At 50.4% G+C, this 20,743-nt stretch overlaps 24 non-coding genes and 3 pseudogenes across 24 annotated transcripts; 14 read left to right on the top strand and 13 right to left on the bottom strand.

The window, feature by feature from the left end:
* Positions 1 to 373: 373 nt before the first annotated feature.
* Positions 374 to 536, top strand: LOC135046031 (U1 spliceosomal RNA). Its single transcript, XR_010238404.1, has one exon. It is a non-coding gene; the product is annotated as a U1 spliceosomal RNA (small nuclear RNA).
* A 53-nt stretch (positions 537 to 589) lies between these two features.
* Positions 590 to 753, top strand: LOC135046122 (U1 spliceosomal RNA). Its single transcript, XR_010238476.1, has one exon. It is a non-coding gene; the product is annotated as a U1 spliceosomal RNA (small nuclear RNA).
* Positions 754 to 3,177: 2,424 nt separating this feature from the next.
* Positions 3,178 to 3,341, top strand: LOC135046038 (U1 spliceosomal RNA). The gene has a single exon (XR_010238411.1). It is a non-coding gene; the product is annotated as a U1 spliceosomal RNA (small nuclear RNA).
* Positions 3,342 to 3,493: 152 nt separating this feature from the next.
* On the top strand, positions 3,494 to 3,629 carry LOC135046120 (U1 spliceosomal RNA; annotated as a pseudogene).
* Positions 3,630 to 4,327: 698 nt separating this feature from the next.
* On the top strand, positions 4,328 to 4,491 carry LOC135046013 (U1 spliceosomal RNA). The gene has a single exon (XR_010238386.1). It is a non-coding gene; the product is annotated as a U1 spliceosomal RNA (small nuclear RNA).
* Positions 4,492 to 4,643: 152 nt separating this feature from the next.
* On the top strand, positions 4,644 to 4,806 carry LOC135046036 (U1 spliceosomal RNA). The gene has a single exon (XR_010238409.1). It is a non-coding gene; the product is annotated as a U1 spliceosomal RNA (small nuclear RNA).
* Positions 4,807 to 5,480: 674 nt separating this feature from the next.
* On the top strand, positions 5,481 to 5,644 carry LOC135046171 (U1 spliceosomal RNA). The gene has a single exon (XR_010238519.1). It is a non-coding gene; the product is annotated as a U1 spliceosomal RNA (small nuclear RNA).
* A 152-nt stretch (positions 5,645 to 5,796) lies between these two features.
* On the top strand, positions 5,797 to 5,959 carry LOC135046050 (U1 spliceosomal RNA). Its single transcript, XR_010238423.1, has one exon. It is a non-coding gene; the product is annotated as a U1 spliceosomal RNA (small nuclear RNA).
* A 674-nt stretch (positions 5,960 to 6,633) lies between these two features.
* Positions 6,634 to 6,797, top strand: LOC135046049 (U1 spliceosomal RNA). Its single transcript, XR_010238422.1, has one exon. It is a non-coding gene; the product is annotated as a U1 spliceosomal RNA (small nuclear RNA).
* Positions 6,798 to 6,949: 152 nt separating this feature from the next.
* On the top strand, positions 6,950 to 7,085 carry LOC135046098 (U1 spliceosomal RNA; annotated as a pseudogene).
* Positions 7,086 to 7,786: 701 nt separating this feature from the next.
* LOC135046014 (U1 spliceosomal RNA) lies at positions 7,787 to 7,950 on the top strand. The gene has a single exon (XR_010238387.1). It is a non-coding gene; the product is annotated as a U1 spliceosomal RNA (small nuclear RNA).
* A 152-nt stretch (positions 7,951 to 8,102) lies between these two features.
* Positions 8,103 to 8,265, top strand: LOC135046068 (U1 spliceosomal RNA). Its single transcript, XR_010238439.1, has one exon. It is a non-coding gene; the product is annotated as a U1 spliceosomal RNA (small nuclear RNA).
* Positions 8,266 to 8,939: 674 nt separating this feature from the next.
* On the top strand, positions 8,940 to 9,103 carry LOC135046003 (U1 spliceosomal RNA). The gene has a single exon (XR_010238377.1). It is a non-coding gene; the product is annotated as a U1 spliceosomal RNA (small nuclear RNA).
* A 152-nt stretch (positions 9,104 to 9,255) lies between these two features.
* On the top strand, positions 9,256 to 9,418 carry LOC135046037 (U1 spliceosomal RNA). Its single transcript, XR_010238410.1, has one exon. It is a non-coding gene; the product is annotated as a U1 spliceosomal RNA (small nuclear RNA).
* An 828-nt stretch (positions 9,419 to 10,246) lies between these two features.
* LOC135046055 (U1 spliceosomal RNA) lies at positions 10,247 to 10,409 on the bottom strand. Its single transcript, XR_010238428.1, has one exon. It is a non-coding gene; the product is annotated as a U1 spliceosomal RNA (small nuclear RNA).
* A 152-nt stretch (positions 10,410 to 10,561) lies between these two features.
* Positions 10,562 to 10,725, bottom strand: LOC135046169 (U1 spliceosomal RNA). The gene has a single exon (XR_010238517.1). It is a non-coding gene; the product is annotated as a U1 spliceosomal RNA (small nuclear RNA).
* Positions 10,726 to 11,399: 674 nt separating this feature from the next.
* On the bottom strand, positions 11,400 to 11,562 carry LOC135046075 (U1 spliceosomal RNA). The gene has a single exon (XR_010238446.1). It is a non-coding gene; the product is annotated as a U1 spliceosomal RNA (small nuclear RNA).
* A 142-nt stretch (positions 11,563 to 11,704) lies between these two features.
* On the bottom strand, positions 11,705 to 11,868 carry LOC135046005 (U1 spliceosomal RNA). Its single transcript, XR_010238379.1, has one exon. It is a non-coding gene; the product is annotated as a U1 spliceosomal RNA (small nuclear RNA).
* A 674-nt stretch (positions 11,869 to 12,542) lies between these two features.
* Positions 12,543 to 12,705, bottom strand: LOC135046069 (U1 spliceosomal RNA). The gene has a single exon (XR_010238440.1). It is a non-coding gene; the product is annotated as a U1 spliceosomal RNA (small nuclear RNA).
* Positions 12,706 to 12,857: 152 nt separating this feature from the next.
* Positions 12,858 to 13,021, bottom strand: LOC135046015 (U1 spliceosomal RNA). Its single transcript, XR_010238388.1, has one exon. It is a non-coding gene; the product is annotated as a U1 spliceosomal RNA (small nuclear RNA).
* Positions 13,022 to 13,695: 674 nt separating this feature from the next.
* LOC135046053 (U1 spliceosomal RNA) lies at positions 13,696 to 13,858 on the bottom strand. Its single transcript, XR_010238426.1, has one exon. It is a non-coding gene; the product is annotated as a U1 spliceosomal RNA (small nuclear RNA).
* Positions 13,859 to 14,010: 152 nt separating this feature from the next.
* LOC135046185 (U1 spliceosomal RNA) lies at positions 14,011 to 14,174 on the bottom strand. The gene has a single exon (XR_010238532.1). It is a non-coding gene; the product is annotated as a U1 spliceosomal RNA (small nuclear RNA).
* A 674-nt stretch (positions 14,175 to 14,848) lies between these two features.
* On the bottom strand, positions 14,849 to 15,011 carry LOC135046039 (U1 spliceosomal RNA). The gene has a single exon (XR_010238412.1). It is a non-coding gene; the product is annotated as a U1 spliceosomal RNA (small nuclear RNA).
* A 152-nt stretch (positions 15,012 to 15,163) lies between these two features.
* On the bottom strand, positions 15,164 to 15,327 carry LOC135046011 (U1 spliceosomal RNA). Its single transcript, XR_010238384.1, has one exon. It is a non-coding gene; the product is annotated as a U1 spliceosomal RNA (small nuclear RNA).
* Positions 15,328 to 16,025: 698 nt separating this feature from the next.
* LOC135046099 (U1 spliceosomal RNA) lies at positions 16,026 to 16,161 on the bottom strand (annotated as a pseudogene).
* A 152-nt stretch (positions 16,162 to 16,313) lies between these two features.
* Positions 16,314 to 16,477, bottom strand: LOC135046017 (U1 spliceosomal RNA). Its single transcript, XR_010238390.1, has one exon. It is a non-coding gene; the product is annotated as a U1 spliceosomal RNA (small nuclear RNA).
* Positions 16,478 to 17,151: 674 nt separating this feature from the next.
* Positions 17,152 to 17,314, bottom strand: LOC135046085 (U1 spliceosomal RNA). Its single transcript, XR_010238455.1, has one exon. It is a non-coding gene; the product is annotated as a U1 spliceosomal RNA (small nuclear RNA).
* Positions 17,315 to 20,743: the final 3,429 nt, after the last annotated feature.

Consider the following 20,743-nt stretch of genomic DNA (forward strand, 5'->3'; position numbering starts at 1 on the left):
TTTAATGCGAACTAGGGGTCATCCAAGCACCGCAAAAGGCCGCCATGCCCTGCATAACCCTTTTCTCTTTTCATATGCAGATGAGGGTTCCAGCCAACTTTGGCTTACTGCTTGGATGACATCACCGTATGCAAATCCGTCTTCTGCAGACCTTCTCCCAGGAATGCTTTTACTAGTTGTTACATTTGGTTTGTTGTTTGGGGGTGCTTCAGTATTAGGCAGCCTTCTGCCCTCCCATGTTCATCTGAAAATATGTGTTCTCCCTGCAGTTGTTGTCCCCAGATGAGAGTTCCCTTGTGCTGCCTCAGTTGAATCTCCTTTACTTGACAGAGATGTGCCTGAGCAGCGGCCCTCCCCAGCCCTATCCCAAATCATACTTATTTTGCATAGGAGTTTCCATGGTCATGAAGATTGTTCTCCCAGGGTGAGGTTCATTCATTGCATTCTGGGTATGCTGACCCCTGTGATTTCCCCAAATGTGGGAAACTCGACTGCATTAATTGTGGTAGTGGGGGACTGTGTTTGTGGATCTCCTTCACTTGACAGGGGGGTGCCCGAGCAGCGACCCTCCCCAGCTCAAGCCCAACTCCTACTTACCTGCCAAGTGAGATACTATGATCAGGAAGGTGCTTCTACCAGGGCAAGGCTCACCCATTGCACTCTGGGTGTGCTGCTCCTACGATTTCCCCAAATGTGGGACACTTGACTGCATAATTTGTGTTTCCTCTGGTCGGCTACTCGTATAATTCAGATCTCTTTGTCTCAGGTCTCTCTCCAGCCTAGTTTGCTGTCTGTTTCCACTTCTCTTTTCTTGAGCCCCTGCCTTCTATGCCCTTGGGCACTCTCCTGACTTCTCCTGTCTGCTTACTTTGTGCCTTCCAACGCACAATGCAAACTACAGGTAGTGCTGCAGGGCCAACACCCTTTTACTTGCCTTACAGAGCAGCTCTGGAGCTGTTACAGTGCCCAGCTGCTGCAAGAAATCAGCTTGAATGCTTCAGGGGCTGGGGCATAGCCAACATGAGCAGCAAGATGCAGCACTGGACTATTAGTAATGTACTGTTGTATGCTGAGCACCACAATGCAGCACAAGACAATGAGCAGTGATACTGAGCACTGATGAGGATACTACTGAGAACTGACACTGAGCAGGAGAGACACACTACTAGTATTACTGAGCAGCAATAAGTAACCACTGATACTGGGCACTGATATTGAGATTTCCACTGAGAGAACATAGCCACGTCCTCTCCGCTCTCTCTTCAATGCACGAGTAAAAATGGCGGCAACGCGCAGCTCTTTATATGGAATCCGAATCTCGCGAGAATCCGACAGCGGGATGATGACATTTTCCCTTGTTCAGGTTTTCCGAGTCAGGCGGGAACAACCGAGCCTGCCACGGACCAGTGTAAACCACGTGGAGTTCGTCGGGAATTCGGTTCTCGGAGAACCGAACCCGCTCCTCTATATGTACTATATTACTATGTTACTGTAGTATACAGAACACCACAATGCAATGAGCAGTGATAGTGAGCACTGATGAGGATACTAGAACTGACACTGAGCAGCAAGATGCAGCACTGGACTATTAGTAATGTACTGTAGTATGCTGAGCACCACAATGCAGCACAAGACAATGAGCAGTGATACTGAGCACTGATGAGGATACTACTGAGAACTGACACTGAGCAGGAGAGACACACTACTAGTATTACTGAGCAGCAATAAGTAACCACTGATACTGAGCACTGATATTGAGATTTCCACTGAGAGAACATAGCCACGTCCTCTCCGCTCTCTCTTCAATGCACGAGTAAAAATGGCAGCAACGCGCAGCTCTTTATATGGAATCCGAATCTCGCAAGAATCCGACAGCGGGATGATGACATTTTCCCTTGTTCAGGTTTTCCGAGTCAGGCGGGAACAACCGAGCCTGCCTCGGACCAGTGTAAACCACGTGGAGTTCGTGGGGAATTCGGTTCTCGGAGAACCGAACCCGCTCCTCTCTACCTTATACCCATCAATTTTTTTATTTTCAATCTAAGCCCCTGCAGTTTTCTGTAAGCATCTGCTTCGCTATGATGATCAACAAGTCACAAGGGCAAACACTCAGGGCTTGAGGCGTAGATCTTAGGACCAGCTGCTACAAGCATGGCAGAGGTGTCACTATCACTGGTGACACCCAGAAAGGTGGCGAGGGAGATTGTAATGCAGTGCGCGCAGATAAACAGCGCAATGGTAAAAAGGAGGCATGGTTTCATAGGTAGGGGCGTGGCCTGGTGGCCTGAATCTACATTTTGTTGCTCCGGGTGTCCCGGGGGTTGGGGGCTGCACCCGGGTACTAGTGTGTGAGCTGTGCTGGCTCCTGCACAGTGACAGGGCATGGCCACCCAGCATGACGCCTCCCTTCTTGACCATGCTGTAATTGCAGTCGCACTGCAGTTCAGCGTGATCATAAAAAATGGTGTAGGCTCCTGCTGGTGCAGGCTGTAGAGAAAAGCTGCTGTGACCACGCCCCCTGTGTCTCCTCCGTTGCAGACCATATTTTGAAGCCTTGCCCCCGGACTAAGAGAAAAGTATGCCCTTGCGCACTATCCTGACTTCTCCTCCCGTCTGCTTAATTTGTGCCTTCCAACGCACAATGCGAACAACAGGTGGTGCTGCAGGGCCCACACCCTTTTACTTGCCTTACAGAACGGCTCTGGAGCTGTTACAGTGCCCAGCTGCTGCAAGAAATCAGCTTGAATGCTTCAGGGGATGGGGCATGGCCAACATGAGCCCCACACCAAAGGAGGGTGGGGGTGTTTAATGCGAACTAGGGGTCATCCAAGCACTGCAAAAGGCCGCCATGCCCTGCATGCCCCTTTTCTCTTTTCATATGCAGATGAGGGTTCCAGTCAACTTTGGCCCACTGCTTGGATAACATCACCGTATGCAAATCCGTCTGCTGCAGACCTTCCCCCAGGAGTGCTTGTACTAGTTGTTGCATATGGTTTGATATTTGATGGTGCTTCAGTATTAGGCAGCCTTCCGCCCTCCCATGTTCATCTGAAAAGATGTGGTCTCCCTGCAGTTGTTGTCCCCAGATGAGAGTTCCCTTGTGCTGCCTCAGTTGAATCTCCTTTACTTGACAGAGATGTGCCTGAGCAGCGGCCCTCACCAGCCCTATCCCAAATCATACTTATTTTGCATAGGAGATACCATGGTCATGAAGATTGTTCTCCCAGGGTGAGGTTCATTCATTGCATTCTGGGTATGCTGACCCCTGTGATTTTCCCAAATGTGGGAAACTCGACTGCATTATTTGTGGTAGTGGGGGACTGTGTTTGTGCTTTCCTCTGGTCAGCTCTGGTAAAAGTCAGATTTCTTTGTCTCAGATCTTCCTCTAGCCTTGTTCTTCTTTCGAGAGTTCCCTGGTGCTGCCTCAGTTGGATCTCCTTCACTTCACAGGGGGGAACCCGAGCAGCGACCCTCCCCAGCTCTAGCCCAACTCCTACTTACCTGCCAGGTGAGATACTATGATCATGAAGGTGCTTCTCCCAGGGCAAGGCTCAACCATTGCACTCTGGGTGTGCTGCTCATGCGATTTCCCCAAATGTGGGAAACTTGACTGCATAATTTGTGTTTCCCCTCGTCGGCTCTCGTATAATTCAGATCTCTTTGTCTCAGGTCTCTCTCCAGCCTAGTTTGCTGTCTGTTTCCACTTCTCTTTTCTTGAGCCGCTCCCTTCTATGCCCTTGCGCACTATCCTGACTTCTCCCGTCTGCTTACTTCGTGCCTTCCAACGCACAATGCGAACTACAGGTAGTGCTGCAGGGCCCACACCCTTTTACTTGCCTTACAGAGCAGCTCTGGAGCTGTTACAGTGCCCAGCTGCTGCAAGAAATCAGCTTGAATGCTTCAGGGGATGGGGCATGGCCAACATGAGCCCCACACCAAAGGAGGGTGGAGGTGTTTAATGCGAACTAGGGGTCATCCAAGCACCGCAAAAGGCCGCCATGCCCTGCACGCCCCTTTTCTCTTTTCATATGCAGACGAGGGTTGAAGCCAACTTTGACCCACTGCTTGGATGACATCACCGTATGCAAATCCGTCTTCTGCAGAACTTCCCCCAGGAATGCTTGCACTAGTTGTTGCATTTGGTTTGTTGTTTGGGGGTGCTTCAGCATTAGGCAGCCTTCTGCCCTCACATGTTCATCTGAAAATATGTGTTCTCCCTGCAGTTGTTGTCCCCAGATGAGAGTTCCCTTGTGCTGCCTCAGTTGAATCTCCTTTACTTGACAGAGATGTGCCTGAGCAGCGGCCCTCCCCAGCCCTATCCCATATCATACTTATTTTGCATAGGCGATACCATGGTCATGAAGATTTTTCTCCCAGGGTGAGGTTCATGCATTGCATTCTGGGTATGCTGACCCCTGTGATTTCCCCAAATGTGGGAAACTCGACTGCATTATTTGTGGTAGTGGGGGACTGTGTTTGTGCTTTCCTCTGGTCAGCTCTGGAAAAAGTCAGATTTCTTTGTCTCAGATCTTCCTCTAGCCTTGTTCTTCTTTCGAGAGTTCCCTTGTGCTGCCTCAGTTGGATCTCTTTCACTTGACAGGGGGGTGCCCGAACAGCGACCCTCCCCAGCTCTAGCCCATCTCCTACTTACCTGCCAGGTGAGATACTATGATCATGAAGGTGCTTCTCCCAGGGCAAGGCTCACCCATTGCACTCTGGGTGTGCTGCCCCTGCGATTTCCCCAAATGTGGGAAACTTGACTGCATAATTTGTGTTTCCCCTGGTCGGCTCTCGTATAATTCAGATCTCTTTGTCTCAGGTCTCTCTCCAGCCTAGTTTGCTGTCTGTTTCCACTTCTCTTTTCTTCAGCCGCTCCCTTCTATACCCTTGTGCACTATCCTGACTTCTCCTCCCGTCTGCTTCCTTTGTGCCTTCCAATGCACAATGCAAACTACAGGTAGTGCTGCAGGGCCCACACCCTTTTACTTGCCTTACAGAGCAGCTCTGGAGCTGTTACAGTGCCCAGCTGCTGCAAGAAATCAGCTTGAATGCTTCAGGGGATGGGGCATGGCCAACATGAGCCCCACACCAAAGGAGGGTGGAGGTGTTTAATGCGAACTAGGGGTCATCCAAGCACCGCAAAAGGCCGCCATGCCCTGCACGCCCCTTTTCTCTTTTCATATGCAGATGAGGGTTGAAGCCAACTTTGACCCACTGCTTGGATGACATCACCGTATGCAAATCCGTCTTCTGCAGAACTTCCCCCAGGAATGCTTGCACTAGTTGTTGCATTTGGTTTGTTGTTTGGGGGTGCTTCAGTATTAGGCAGCCTTCTGCCCTCCCATGTTCATCTGAAAATATGTGTTCTCCCTGCAGTTGTTGTCCCCAGATGAGAGTTCCCTTGTGCTGCCTCAGTTGAATCTCCTTTACTTGACAGAGATGTGCATGAGCAGCGGCCCTCCCCAGCCCTATTCCAAATCATACTTATTTTGCATAGGAGATACCATGGTCATGAAGATTGTTCTCCCAGGGTGAGGTTCATTCATTGCATTTTGGGTATGCTGACCCCTGTGATTTCCCCAAATGTGGGAAACTTGACTGCATTATTTGTGGTAGTGGGGGACTGTGTTTGTGCTTTCCTCTGGTCAGCTCTGGTAAAAGTCAGATTTCTTTGTCTCAGATTTTCCTCTAGCCTTGTTCTTCTTTCGAGAGTTCCATTGTGCTGCCTCAGTTGGATCTCCTTCACTTGACAGGGTGGTACCCGAGCAGTGACCCTCCCCAGCTCTAGCCCAACTCCTACTTACCTGCCAGGTGAGATACTATGATCATGAAGGTGCTTCTCCCAGGGCAAGGCTCACCCATTGCACTCTGGGTGTGCTGCCCCTGCGATTTCCCCAAATGTGGGAAACTTGACTGCATAATTTGTGTTTCCCCTGGTCGGCTCTCGTATAATTCAGATCTATTTGTCTCAGGTCTCTCTCCAGCCTAGTTTGCTGTCTGTTTCCACTTCTCTTTTCTTCAGCCGCTCCCTTCTATACCCTTGTGCACTATCCTGACTTCTCCTCCCGTCTGCTTACTTTGTGCCTTCCAATGCACAATGCAAACTACAGGTAGTGCTGCAGGGCCCACACCCTTTTACTTGCCTTACAGAGCAGCTCTGGAGCTGTTACAGTGCCCAGCTGCTGCAAGAAATCAGCTTGAATGCTTCAGGGGATGGGGCATGGCCAACATGAGCCCCACACCAAAGGAGGGGGGAGGTGTTTAATGCGAACTAGGGGTCATCCAAGCACTGCAAAAGGCCGCCATGCCCTGCATGCCCCTTTTCTCTTTTCATATGCAGATGAGGGTTCCAGTCAACTTTGGCCCACTGCTTGGATAACATCACCGTATGCAAATCCGTCTGCTGCAGACCTTCCCCCAGGAGTGCTTGTACTAGTTGTTGCATATGGTTTGATATTTGATGGTGCTTCAGTATTAGGCAGCCTTCCGCCCTCCCATGTTCATCTGAAAAGATGTGGTCTCCCTGCAGTTGTTGTCCCCAGATGAGAGTTCACTTGTGCTGCCTCAGTTGAATCTCCTTTACTTGACAGAGATGTGCCTGAGCAGCTGCCCTCACCAGCCCTATCCCAAATCATACTTATTTTGCATAGGAGATACCATGGTCATGAAGATTGTTCTCCCAGGGTGAGGTTCATTCATTGCATTCTGGGTATGCTGACCCCTGTGATTTTCCCAAATGTGGGAAACTCGACTGCATTATTTGTGGTAGTGGGGGACTGTGTTTGTGCTTTCCTCTGGTCAGCTCTGGTAAAAGTCAGATTTCTTTGTCTCAGATCTTCCTCTAGCCTTGTTCTTCTTTCGAGAGTTCCCTGGTGCTGCCTCAGTTGGATCTCCTTCACTTCACAGGGGGGAACCCGAGCAGCGACCCTCCCCAGCTCTAGCCCAACTCCTACTTACCTGCCAGGTGAGATACTATGATCATGAAGGTGCTTCTCCCAGGGCAAGGCTCAACCATTGCACTCTGGGTGTGCTGCTCCTGCGATTTCCCCAAATGTGGGAAACTTGACTGCATAATTTGTGTTTCCCCTCGTCGGCTCTCGTATAATTCAGATCTCTTTGTCTCAGGTCTCTCTCCAGCCTAGTTTGCTGTCTGTTTCCACTTCTCTTTTCTTCAGCCGCTCCCTTCTATACCCTTGTGCACTATCCTGACTTCTCCTCCCCTCTGCTTACTTTGTGCCTTCCAATGCACAATGCACACTACAGGTAGTGCTGCAGGGCCCACACCCTTTTACTTGCCTTACAGAGCAGCTCTGGAGCTGTTACAGTGCCCAGCTGCTGCAAGAAATCAGCTTGAATGCTTCAGGGGCTGGGGCATAGCCAACATGAGCCCCACACCAAAGGAGTGTTGAGGTGTTTAATGCAAACTAGGGGTCAGCCAAGCGCCGCAAAAGGCCACCATGCCCTGCACGCCCCTTTTCTCTTTTCATATGCAGACGAGGGTTGAAGCCAACTTTGACCCACTGCTTGGATGACATCACCATATGCAAATCCATCTGCGGCAGGCCTTCCCCCAGGAATGCTTGCACTAGTTGTTGCATTTGGTTTGTTGTTTGGGGGTGCTTCAGTATTAGGCAGCCTTCTGCCCTCCCATGTTCATCTGAAAATATATGTTCTCCCTGCAGTTGTTGTCCCAAGATGAGAGTTCCCTTGTGCTGCCTCAGTTGAATCTCCTTTACTTGACAGAGATGTGCATGAGCAGCGGCCCTCCCCAGCCCTATTCCAAATCATACTTATTTTGCATAGGAGATACCATGGTCATGAAGATTTTTCTCCCAGGGTGAGGTTCATTCATTGCATTTTGGGTATGCTGACCCCTGTGATTTCCCCAAATGTGGGAAACTTGACTGCATTATTTGTGGTAGTGGGAGACTGTGTTTGTGCTTTCCTCTGGTCAGCTCTGGTAAAAGTCAGATTTCTTTGTCTCAGATTTTCCTTTAGCCTTGTTCTTCTTTCGAGAGTTCCCTTGTGCTGCCTCAGTTGGATCTCCTTCACTTGACAGGGGGGTACCCGAGCAGCGACCCTCCCCAGCTCTAGCCCAACTCCTACTTACCTGCCAGGTGAGATACTATGATCATGAAGGTGCTTCTCCCAGGGCAAGGCTCACCCATTGTACTCTGGGTGTGCTGCTCCTGCGATTTCCCCAAATGTGGGAAACTTGACTGCATAATTTGTGTTTCCCCTGGTCGGCTCTCGTATAATTCAGATCTCTTTGTCTCAGGTCTCTCTCCAGCCTAGTTTGCTGTCTGTTTCCACTTCTCTTTTCTTCAGCCGCTCCCTTCTATACCCTTGTGCACTATCCTGACTTCTCCTCCCGTCTGCTTACTTTGTGCCTTCCAATGCACAATGCAAACTACAGGTAGTGCTGCAGGGCCCACACCCTTTTACTTGCCTTACAGAGCAGCCCTGGAGCTGTTACAGTGCCCAGCTGCTGCAAGAAATCAGCTTGAATGCTTCAGGGGCTGGGGCATAGCCAACATGAGCCCCACACCGAAGGAGGGTGGAGGTGTTTAATGCAAACTAGGGGTCAGACAAGCGCCGCAAAAGGCCACCATGCCCTGCACGCCCCTTTTCTGTTTTCATATGCAGACGAGGGTTGAAGCCAACTTTGACCCCCTGCTTGGATGACATCACCATATGCAAATCCGTCTTCTGCAGAACTTCCCCCAGGAATGCTTGCACTAGTTGTTGCATTTGGTTTGTTGTTTGGGGGTGCTTCAGTATTAGGCAGCCTTCTGCCCTCCCATGTTCATCTGAAAATATGTGTTCTCCCTGCAGTTGTTGTCCCCAGATGAGAGTTCCCTTGTGCTGCCTCAGTTGAATCTCCTTAACTTGACAGAGATGTGCCTGAGCAGCGGCCCTCCCCAGCTCTATCCCAAATCATACTTATTTTGCATAGGAGATACCATGGTCATGAAGATTATTCTCCCAGGGTGAGGTTCATTCATTGCATTCTGGGTATGCTGACCCCTGTGATTTCCCCAAATGTGGGAAACTCGACTGCTTTATTTGTGGTAGTGGGGGACTGTGTTTGTGTTTTCCTCTGGTCAGCTCTGGTAAAAGTCAGATTTCTTTGTTTCAGATCTTCCTCTAGCCTTGTTCTTCTTTCGAGAGTTCCCTTGTGCTGCCTCAGTTGGATCTCCTTCACTTGACAGGGGGGTGCCCAAGCAGAGACCCTCCCCAGCTCTAGCCCAACTCCTACTTACCTGCCAGGTGAGATACTATGATCATGAAGGTGCTTCTCCCAGGGCAAGGCTCACCCATTGCACTCTGGGTGTGCTGCCCCTGCGATTTCCCCAAATGTGGGAAACTTGACTGCATAATTTGTGTTTCCCCTGGTCGGCTCTCGTATAATTCAGATCTCTTTGTCTCAGATCTCTCTCCAGCCTAGTTTGCTGTCTGTTTCCACTTCTCTTTTCTTCAGCCGCTCCCTTCTATACCCTTGTGCACTATCCTGACTTCTCCTCCCGTCTGCTTACTTTGTGCCTTCCAATGCACAATGCAAACTACAGGTAGTGCTGCAGGGCCCACACCCTTTTACTTGCCTTACAGAGCAGCTCTGGAGCTGTTACAGTGCCCAGCTGCTGCAAGAAATCTGCTTGAATGCTTCAGGGGATGGGACATGGCCAACATGAGCCCCACACCAAAGGAGGGTGGAGCAGAAGGCTGACTAATACTGAAGCACCCACAAACAACAAACCAAATGCAACAACTAGTGCAAGCATTCCTGGGGGAAGGCCTGTTGCAGATGGATTTGCATATGGTGATGTCATCCAAGCAGTGGGTCAAAGTTGGCTTCAACCCTCGTCTGCATATGAAAACAGAAAAGGGGCGTGCAGGGCATGGTGGCCTTTTGCGGCGCTTGACCGACCCCTAGTTTGCATTAAACACCTCCACCCTCCTTCGGTGTGGGGCTCATGTTGGCTATGCCCCAGCCCCTGAAGCATTCAAGCTGATTTCTTGCAGCAGCTGGGCACTGTAACAGCTCCAGAGCTGCTCTGTAAGGCAAGTAAAAGGGTGTGGGCCCTGCAGCACTACCTGTAGTTTGCATTGTGCATTGGAAGGCACAAAGTAAGCAGACGGGAGGAGAAGTCAGGATAGTGCACAAGGGTATAGAAGGGAGCGGCTGAAGAAAAGAGAAGTGGAAACAGACAGCAAACTAGGCTGGAGAGACACCTGAGACAAAGAGATCTGAATTATACGAGAGCCGACCAGGGGAAACACAAATTATGCAGTCAAGTTTCCCACATTTGGGGAAATCGCAGGAGCAGCACACCCAGAGTGCAATGGGTGAGCCTTGCCCTGGGAGAAGCACCTTCATGATCATAGTATCTCACCTGGCAGGTAAGTAGGAGTTGGGCTAGAGCTGGGGAGGGTCGCTGCTCGGGTACCCCCCTGTAAAGTGAAGGAGATCCAACTGAGGCAGCACAAGGGAACTCTCGAAAGAAGAACAAGGCAAGAGGAAAATCTGAGACAAAGAAATCTGACTTTTACCAGAGCTGACCAGAGGAAAGCACAAACACAGTCCCCCACTACCACAAATAATGCAGTTGAGTTTCCCACATTTGGGGAAATCACAGGGGTCAGCATACCCAAAATGCAATGAATGAACCTCACCCTGGGAGAACAATCTTCATGACCATGGTATCTCCTATGCAAAATAAGTATGATTTGGAATAGGGCTGGGGAGGGCCGCTGCTCATGCACATCTCTGTCAAGTAAAGGAGATTCAACTGAGGCAGCACAAGGGAACTCTCATCTGGGGACAACAACTGCAGGGAGAACACATATTTTCAGATGAACATGGGAGGGCAGAAGGCTGCCTAATACTGAAGCACCCCCAAACAACAAACCAAATGCAACAACTAGTGCAAGCATTCCTGGGGGAAGTTCTGCAGAAGACGGATTTGCATACGGTGATGTCATCCAAGCAGTGGGTCAAAGTTGGCTTCAACCCTCATCTGCATATGAAAAGAGAAAAGGGGCGTGCAGGGCATGGCGGCCTTTTGCGGTGCTTGGATGACCCCTAGTTCGCATTAAACACCTCCACCCTCCTTTGGTGTGGGGCTCATGTTGGCCATGCCCCATCCCCTGAAGCATTCAAGCAGATTTCTTGCAGCAGCTGGGCACTGTAACAGCTCCAGAGCTGCTCTGTAAGGCAAGTAAAAGGGTGTGGGCCCTGCAGCACTACCTGTAGTTTGCATTGTGCATTGGAAGGCACAAAGTAAGCAGACGGGAGGAGAAGTCAGGATAGTGCACAAGGGTATAGAAGGGAGCAGCTGAAGAAAAGAGAAGTGGAAACAGACAGCAAACTAGGCTGGAGAGAGACCTGAGACAAAGAGATCTGAATTATACGAGAGCCGACCAGGGGAAACACAAATTATGCAGTCAAGTTTCCCACATTTGGGGAAATCGCAGGGGCAGCACACCCAGAGTGCAATGGGTGAGCCTTGCCCTGGGAGAAGCACCTTCAAGATCATAGTATCTCACCTGGCAGGTAAGTAGGAGTTGGGCTAGAGCTGGGGAGGGTCTCTGCTCGGGCACCCCCCTGTCAAGTGAAGGAGATCCAACTGAGGCAGCACAAGGGAACTCTCAAAAGAAGAACAAGGCTCTGAAACAAAGAAATCTGACTTTTACCAGAGCTGACCAGAGGAAAACACAAACACAGTCCCCCACTACCACAAATAAAGCAGTCGAGTTTCCCACATTTGGGGAAATCACAGGGGTCAGCATACCCAGAATGCAATGAATGAACCTCACCCTGGGAGAATAATCTTCATGACCATGGTATCTCCTATGCAAAATAAGTATGATTTGGGATAGAGCTGGGGAGGGCCGCTGCTCAGGCACATCTCTGTCAAGTTAAGGAGATTCAACTGAGGCAGCACAAGGGAACTCTCATCTGGGGACAACAACTGCAGGGAGAACACATATTTTCAGATGAACATGGGAGGGCAGAAGGCTGCCTAATACTGAAGCACCCCCAAACAACAAACCAAATGCAACAACTAGTGCAAACATTCCTGGGGGAAGGCCTGCCGCAGATGGATTTGCATATGGTGATGTCATCCAAGCAGTGGGTCAAAGTTGGCTTCAACCCTCGTCTGCATATGAAAACAGAAAAGGGGCGTGCAGGGCATGGTGGCCTTTTGCGGCGCTTGTCTGACCCCTAGTTTGCATTAAACACCTCCACCCTCCTTCGGTGTGGGGCTCATGTTGGCTATGCCCCAGCCCCTGAAGCATTCAAGCTGATTTCTTGCAGCAGCTTGGCACTGTAACAGCTCCAGAGCTGCTCTGTAAGGCAAGTAAAAGGGTGTGGGCCCTGCAGCACTACCTGTAGTTTGCATTGTGCATTGGAAGGCACAAAGTAAGGAGACGGGAGGAGAAGTCTGGATAGTGCACAAGGGTATAGAAGGGAGCGGCTGAAGAAAAGAGAAGTGGAAACAGACAGCAAACTAGGCTGGAGAGAGACCTGAGACAAAGAGATCTGAATTATACGAGAGCCGACCAGGGGAAACACAAATTATGCAGTCAAGTTTCCCACATTTGGGGAAATCGCAGGAGCAGCACACCCAGAGTACAATGGGTGAGCCTTGCCCTGGGAGAAGCACCTTCATGATCATAGTATCTCACCTGGCAGGTAAGTAGGAGTTGGGCTAGAGCTGGGGAGGGTCGCTGCTCGGGTACCCCCCTGTAAAGTGAAGGAGATCCAACTGAGGCAGCACAAGGGAACTCTCGAAAGAAGAACAAGGCTAAAGGAAAATCTGAGACAAAGAAATCTGACTTTTACCAGAGCTGACCAGAGGAAAGCACAAACACAGTCTCCCACTACCACAAATAATGCAGTCAAGTTTCCCACATTTGGGGAAATCACAGGGGTCAGCATACCCAAAATGCAATGAATGAACCTCACCCTGGGAGAAAAATCTTCATGACCATGGTATCTCCTATGCAAAATAAGTATGATTTGGAATAGGGCTGGGGAGGGCCGCTGCTCATGCACATCTCTGTCAAGTAAAGGAGATTCAACTGAGGCAGCACAAGGGAACTCTCATCTTGGGACAACAACTGCAGGGAGAACATATATTTTCAGATGAACATGGGAGGGCAGAAGGCTGCCTAATACTGAAGCACCCCCAAACAACAAACCAAATGCAACAACTAGTGCAAGCATTCCTGGGGGAAGGACTGCCGCAGATGGATTTGCATATGGTGATGTCATCCAAGCAGTGGGTCAAAGTTGGCTTCAACCCTCGTCTGCATATGAAAAGAGAAAAGGGGCGTGCAGGGCATGGTGGCCTTTTGCGGCGCTTGGCTGACCCCTAGTTTGCATTAAACACCTCCACCCTCCTTTGGTGTGGGGCTCATGTTGGCTATGCCCCAGCCCCTGAAGCATTCAAGCTGATTTCTTGCAGCAGCTGGGCACTGTAACAGCTCCAGAGCTGCTCTGTAAGGCAAGTAAAAGGGTCTGGGCCCTGCAGCACTACCTGTAGATCGCATTGTGCGTTGGAAGGCACAAAGTAAGCAGACAGGAGGAGAAGTCAGGATAGTGCGCAAGGGCATAGAAGGGAGCGGCTCAAGAAAAGAGAAGTGGAAACAGACAGCAAACTAGGCTGGAGAGAGACCTGAGACAAAGAGATCTGAATTATACGAGAGCCGACCAGGGGAAACACAAATTATACAGTCAAGTTTCCCACATTTGGGGAAATCGCAGGAGCAGCACACCCAGAGTGCAATGGGTGAGCCTTGCCCTGGGAGAAGCACCTTCATGATCATAGTATCTCACCTGGCAGGTAAGTAGGAGTTGGGCTAGAGCTGGGGAGGGTCGCTGCTCGGGTACCCCCCTGTAAAGTGAAGGAGATCCAACTAAGGCAGCACAAGGGAACTCTCGAAAGAAGAACAAGGCTAGAGGAAAATCTGAGACAAAGAAATCTGACTTTTACCAGAGCTGACCAGAGGAAAGCACAAACACAGTCCCCCACGACCACAAATAATGCAGTTGAATTTCCCACATTTGGGGAAATCACAGGGGTCAGCATACCCAAAATGCAATGAATGAACCTCACCCTGGGAGAAAAATCTTCATGACCATGGTATCTCCTATGCAAAATAAGTATGATTTGGAATAGGGATGGGGAGGGCCGCTGCTCATGCACATCTCTGTCAAGTAAAGGAGATTTAACTGAGGCAGCACAAGAAAACTCTCATCTGGGGACAACAACTGCAGGGAGAACACACATTTTCAGATGAACATGGGAGGGCAGAAGGCTGCCTAATACTGAAGCACCCCCAAACAACAAACCAAATGCAACAACTAGTGCAAGCATTCCTGGGGGAAGTTCTGCAGAAGACGGATTTGCATACGGTGATGTCATCCAAGCAGTGGGTCAAAGTTGGCTTCAACCCTCATCTGCATATGAAAAGAGAAAAGGGGCGTGCAGGGCATGGCGGCCTTTTGCGGTGCTTGGATGACCCCTAGTTCGCATTAAACACCTCCACCCTCCTTTGGTGTGGGGCTCATGTTGGCCATGCCCCATCCCCTGAAGCATTCAAGCTGATTTCTTGCAGCAGCTGGGCACTGTAACAGCTCCAGAGCTGCTCTGTAAGGCAAGTAAAAGGGTGTGGGCCCTGCAGCACTACCTGTAGTTTGCATTGTGCATTGGAAGGCACAAAGTAAGCAGACGGGAGGAGAAATCAGGATAGTGCACAAGGGTATAGAAGGGAGCGGCTGAAGAAAAGAGAAGTGGAAACAGACAGCAAACTAGGCTGGAGAGAGACCTGAGACAAAGAGATCTGAATTATACGAGAGCCGACCAGGGGAAACACAAATTATGCAGTCAAGTTTCCCACATTTGGGGAAATCGCAGGGGCAGCACACCCAGAGTGCAATGGGTGAGCCTTGCCCTGGGAGAAGCACCTTCATGATCATAGTATCTCACCTGGCAGGTAAGTAGGAGTTGGGCTAGAGCTGGGGAGGGTCGCTGTTCGGGCACCCCCCTGTCAAGTGAAAGAGATCCAACTGAGGCAGCACAAGGGAACTCTCGAAAGAAGAACAAGGCTAGAGGAAGATCTGAGACAAAGAAATCTGACTTTTTCCAGAGCTGACCAGAGGAAAGCACAAACACAGTCCCCCACTACCACAAATAATGCAGTCGAGTTTCCCACATTTGGGGAAATCACAGGGGTCAGCATACCCAGAATGCAATGAATGAACCTCACCTTGGGAGAACAATCTTCATGACCATGGTATCGCCTATGCAAAATAAGTATAATTTGGGATAGGGCTGGGGAGGGCCGCTGCTCAGGCACATCTCTGTCAAGTAAAGGAGATTCAACTGAGGCAGCACAAGGGAACTCTCATCTGGGGACAACAACTGCAGGGAGAACACATATTTTCAGATGAACATGTGAGGGCAGAAGGCTGCCTAATACTGAAGCACCCCCAAACAACAAACCAAATGCAACAACTAGTGCAAGCATTCCTGGGGGAAGGCCTGCAGCAGATGGATTTGCATATGGTGATGTCATCCAAGCAGTGGGTCAAAGTTGGCTTCAACCCTCGTCTGCATATGAAAAGAGAAAAGGGGCGTGCAGGGCATAGCGGCCTTTTGCAGCGCTTGGATGACCCCTAGTTCGCATTACACACCTCCACCCTCCTTCGGTGTGGGGCTCATGTTGGCTATGCCCCAGCCCCTGAAGCATTCAAGCTGATTTCTTGCAGCAGCTGGGCACTGTAACTGCTCCAGAGCTACTCTGTAAGGCAAGTAAAAGGGTGTGGGCCCTGCAGCACTACCTGTAGTTCGCATTGTGCGTTGGAAGGCACGAAGTAAGCAGACGGGAGAAGTCAGGATAGTGCGCAAGGGCATAGAAGGGAGCGGCTCAAGAAAAGAGAAGTGGAAACAGACAGCAAACTAGGCTGGAGAGATACCTGAGACAAAGAGATCTGAATTATACGAGAGCCGACGAGGGGAAACACAAATTATGCAGTCAAGTTTCCCACATTTGGGGAAATCGCAGGAGCAGCACACCCAGAGTGCAATGGTTGAGCCTTGCCCTGGGAGAAGCACCTTCATGATCATAGTATCTCACCTGGCAGGTAAGTAGGAGTTGGGCTAGAGCTGGGGAGGGTCGCTGCTCGGGTTCCCCCCTGTGAAGTGAAGGAGATCCAACTGAGGCAGCACCAGGGAACTCTCGAAAGAAGAACAAGGCTAGAGGAAGATCTGAGACAAAGAAATCTGACTTTTACCAGAGCTGACCAGAGGAAAGCACAAACACAGTCTCCCACTACCACAAATAATGCAGTCAAGTTTCCCACATTTGGGGAAATCACAGGGGTCAGCATACCCAAAATGCAATGAATGAACCTCACCCTGGGAGAAAAATCTTCATGACCATGGTATCTCCTATGCAAAATAAGTATGATTTGGAATAGGGCTGGGGAGGGCCGCTGCTCATGCACATCTCTGTCAAGTAAAGGAGATTCAACTGAGGCAGCACAAGGGAACTCTCATCTTGGGACAACAACTGCAGGGAGAACATATATTTTCAGATGAACATGGGAGGGCAGAAAACTGCCTAATACTGAAGCACCCCCAAACAACAAACCAAATGCAACAACTAGTGCAAGCATTCCTGGGGGAAGGCCTGCCGCAGATGGATTTGCATATGGTGATGTCATCCAAGCAGTGGGTCAAAGTTGGCTTCAACCCTCGTCTGCATATGAAAAGAGAAAAGGGGCGTGCAGGGCATGGTGGCCTTTTGCGGCGCTTGGCTGACCCCTAGTTTGCATTAAACACCTCCACCCTCCTTTGGTGTGGGGCTCATGTTGGCTATGCCCCAGCCCCTGAAGCATTCAAGCTGATTTCTTGCAGCAGCTGGGCACTGTAACAGCTCCAGAGCTGCTCTGTAAGGCAAGTAAAAGGGTGTGGGCCCTGCAGCACTACCTGTAGTTCGCATTGTGCGTTGGAAGGCACAAAGTAAGCAGACAGGAGGAGAAGTCAGGATAGTGCGCAAGGGCATAGAAGGGAGCGGCTCAAGAAAAGAGAAGTGGAAACAGACAGCAAACTAGGCTGGAGAGAGACCTGAGACAAAGAGATCTGAATTATACGAGAGCCGACCAGGGGAAACACAAATTATACAGTCAAGTTTCCCACATTTGGGGAAATCGCAGGAGCAGCACACCCAGAGTGCAATGGGTGAGCCTTGCCCTGGGAGAAGCACCTTCATGATCATAGTATCTCAACTGGCAGGTAAGTAGGAGTTGGGCTAGAGCTGGGGAGGGTCGCTGCTCGGGTACTGGACTATTAGTAATGTACTGTAGTATGCTGAGCACCACAATGCAGCACAAGACAATGAGCAGTGATACTGAGCACTGATGAGGATACTACTGAGAACTGACACTGAGCAGGAGAGACACACTACTAGTATTACTGAGCAGCAATAAGTAACCACTGATACTGAGCACTGATATTGAGATTTCCACTGAGAGAACATAGCCACGTCCTCTCCGCTCTCTCTTCAATGCACGAGTAAAAATGGCAGCAACGCGCAGCTCTTTATATGTTACAGTGCCCAGCTGCTGCAAGAAATCAGCTTGAATGCTTCAGGGGATGGGGCATGGCCAACATGAGCCCCACACCAAAGGAGGGTGGGGGTGTTTAATGCAAACTAGGGGTCATCCAAGCACTGCAAAAGGCCGCCATGCCCTGCATGCCCCTTTTCTCTATGGAATCCGAATCAGCATGAATGCTTCAGGGGATGGGGCATGGCCAACATGAGCCCCACACCAAAGGAGGGTGGGGGTGTTTAATGCGAACTAGGGGTCATCCAAGCACTGCAAAAGGCCGCCATGCCCTGCATGCCCCTTTTCTCTTTTTATATGCAGATGAGGGTTCCAGCCAACTTTGGCCCACTGCTTGGATGACATCACCGTATGCAAATCCTTCTGCTGCAGACCTTCCCCCAGGAATGCTTGTACTAGTTGTTGGATATGGTTTGATATTTGATGGTGCTTCAGTATTAGGCAGCCTTCCGCCCTCCCATGTTCATCTGAAAAGATGTGGTCTCCCTGCAGTTGTTGTCCCCAGACGAGAGTTCCCTTGTGCTTCCTCAGTTGAATCTCCTTAACTTGACGGGGGAGGGGCTGCCCGAGCTGCCACCCTCCCCAGCCCTATCCCAACTCGTACTTATTTTACATATTAGATCTCTTGATCATGAAGATTGTTCTCACAGGGTGAGGTTCATCCATTATATTTTAAAATAGGAAGGTACAAATTACATATTTGAATTGCATCTATGTGCTGGATTCAAATGTCCCCCCCCCCCTTCCTTTCTCAATTGTGCCCGTCAGCAGCTATTCTAAGGTTGCTGCCAATGGGTGTGACACATTCATTTCTTCTGTGGGGTACACTGGACTCCACAAGGATTCACATTGGGGTGTAGAGTAGGATCTTGATCTGAGGCACCAACCGGCTCAAAGCTTTTGACTGTTCCCAAGAAGCTCAGTGCATTCTCCTCTATAACCCCGCTTCCATGAACAGGGAGCTCAGTTTGTAGTTGGTGCCTTCAGTAGCAGGCCAATTAACAGGGGCCTGCCTCAGGCAGCCTATTCTTAGCTATTAATTTTGACAAGAAAAGAAGAACTTGTTTTATGAGAATCTACAAGGGCTGCAGCAGGCTAGGTCTAATAGACATCTTTACTGCAGCTTCATCACTCCCAGCGGCGCTGTATACTCCCGTGCCCTGGTTGCTGGGTCACTGCAGCGGAGGCTCCGGTTTCATCCTAAGGTCAGTCACACACACACCACCCTTCCGGATCACGAGGCCGCTGATGAAGGGGAGCGAGGCCGTAGGGGGTGGGCCGTGTGCGCACTGCGGTGGACACTGATTACTGGGCAGCCGCTCCACTAGCCACCAGGTACAGTTAAGGAGCACAGGTCTGGGGGTTTTTCTCCTATATTAACCCAATTTTGCACTGCCCGCAGCGCATTGTGATAGGTAATAGGGCCTGATTCAGGTTGGATTGCAATCACAATAAGCGATCCAACTGCAAAAATTGCTAAGAGCATACGCATGTGCCTGCATTTTCTGCGGCACCCCGCAGAGAATGTGATCGCCTCTGCCTGTCAATCGGGGCGGGGAAGGGGGGGAGAGGTGGGTCAGCAACACTCCATTTCCAAGTCAGGGATGGAGCGGTGCGGGGGCAAGGCTTCAAAATGGGGTCTGCAACGGAGGAGACACAGGGGGCGTGGTCACAGCGGCTGTATGACATCACATTCAGCCGCTGTGATCACAAAAATGGTGGCGGCTTCCTGCGCGCACATACAGTCTGCACCAGCAGGAGCCTACACCATTTTTTATGATCACGCTGAACTGCAGTGCGACTGCAATTACAGCATGGTCAAGAAGGGAGGCGTCATGCTGGGTGGCCATGCCCTGTCACTGTGCAGGAGCCAGCACCGCTCACACACTAGTCCCCGGGTGCAGCCCCCAACCCCCGGGACACCCGGAGCAACAAAATGTAGATTCAGGCCACCAGGCCACGCCCCTACCTATGAAACCATGCCTCCTTTTTACCATTGCGCTGCTTATCTGCGCGCACTGCATTACAATCTCCCTCGCCACCTCTCTGGGTGTCACCAGTGATAGTGACACCTCTGCCATGCTTGTAGCAGCTGGTCCTAAGATCTACGCCTCACACCCTGAGTGTTTGCCCTTGTGACTTGTTGATCATCATAGCGAAGCAGATGCTTACAGAAAACTGCAGGGGCTTAGATTGAAAATAAAAAAATTGATGGGTATAAGGTAGAGAGGAGCGGGTTCGGTTCTCCGAGAACCGAATTCCCCACGAACTCCACGTGGTTTACACTGGTCCGAGGCAGGCTCGGTTGTTCCCGCCTGACTCGGAAAACCTGAACAAGGGAAAATGTCATCATCCCGCTGTCGGATTCTTGCGAGATTCGGATTCCATAGAGAAAAGGGGCATGCAGGGCATGGCGGCCTTTTGCAGTGCTTGGATGACCCCTTGTTCGCATTAAACACCCCCACCCTCCTTTGGTGTGGGGCTCATGTTGGCCATGCCCCATCCCCTGAAGCATTCAAGCTGATTTCTTGCAGCAGCTGGGCACTGTAACAGCTCCAGAGCTGCTCTGTAAGGCAAGTAAAAGGGTGTGGGCCCTGCAGCACCACCTGTAGTTCGCATTGTGCGTTGGAAGGCACAAAGTAAGCAGACGGGAGGAGAAGTCAGGATAGTACACAAGGGCATCCTTTTCTCTTAGTCCGTAGAGGATGCTGGGGTCACATTAAGAACCATGGGGTATAGACGGGATCCGCAAGAGACATGGGCACTTTAAGACTTTCAAAGGGTGTGAACTGGCTCCTCCCTCTATGCCCCTCCTCCAGACTCCAGTTATAGGAACTGTGCCCAGGGAGACGGACATTTCGAGGAAAGGATTTATAGTTAAACTAAGGTGAGCATCTTACCAGCTCACACCTTAAGCATGCCGCAGAACGTGGCATTCAACAGAACACAAGCCAACGGCATGAACAATTGCAGCAAAAAGCTGACCAGAACCGTAACACAACATGTGTATAACCACAAGTAATAACTGCAGACACAGTATGGACTGGGACGGGTGCCCAGCATCCTCTACGTACTAAGAGAAAAGGATTTACCGGTAGGTATTAA

The sequence above is a fragment of the Pseudophryne corroboree genome, unplaced genomic scaffold (assembly GCF_028390025.1).
Source record: "Pseudophryne corroboree isolate aPseCor3 unplaced genomic scaffold, aPseCor3.hap2 scaffold_915, whole genome shotgun sequence".
Classification (NCBI taxonomy): domain Eukaryota; kingdom Metazoa; phylum Chordata; class Amphibia; order Anura; family Myobatrachidae; genus Pseudophryne; species Pseudophryne corroboree.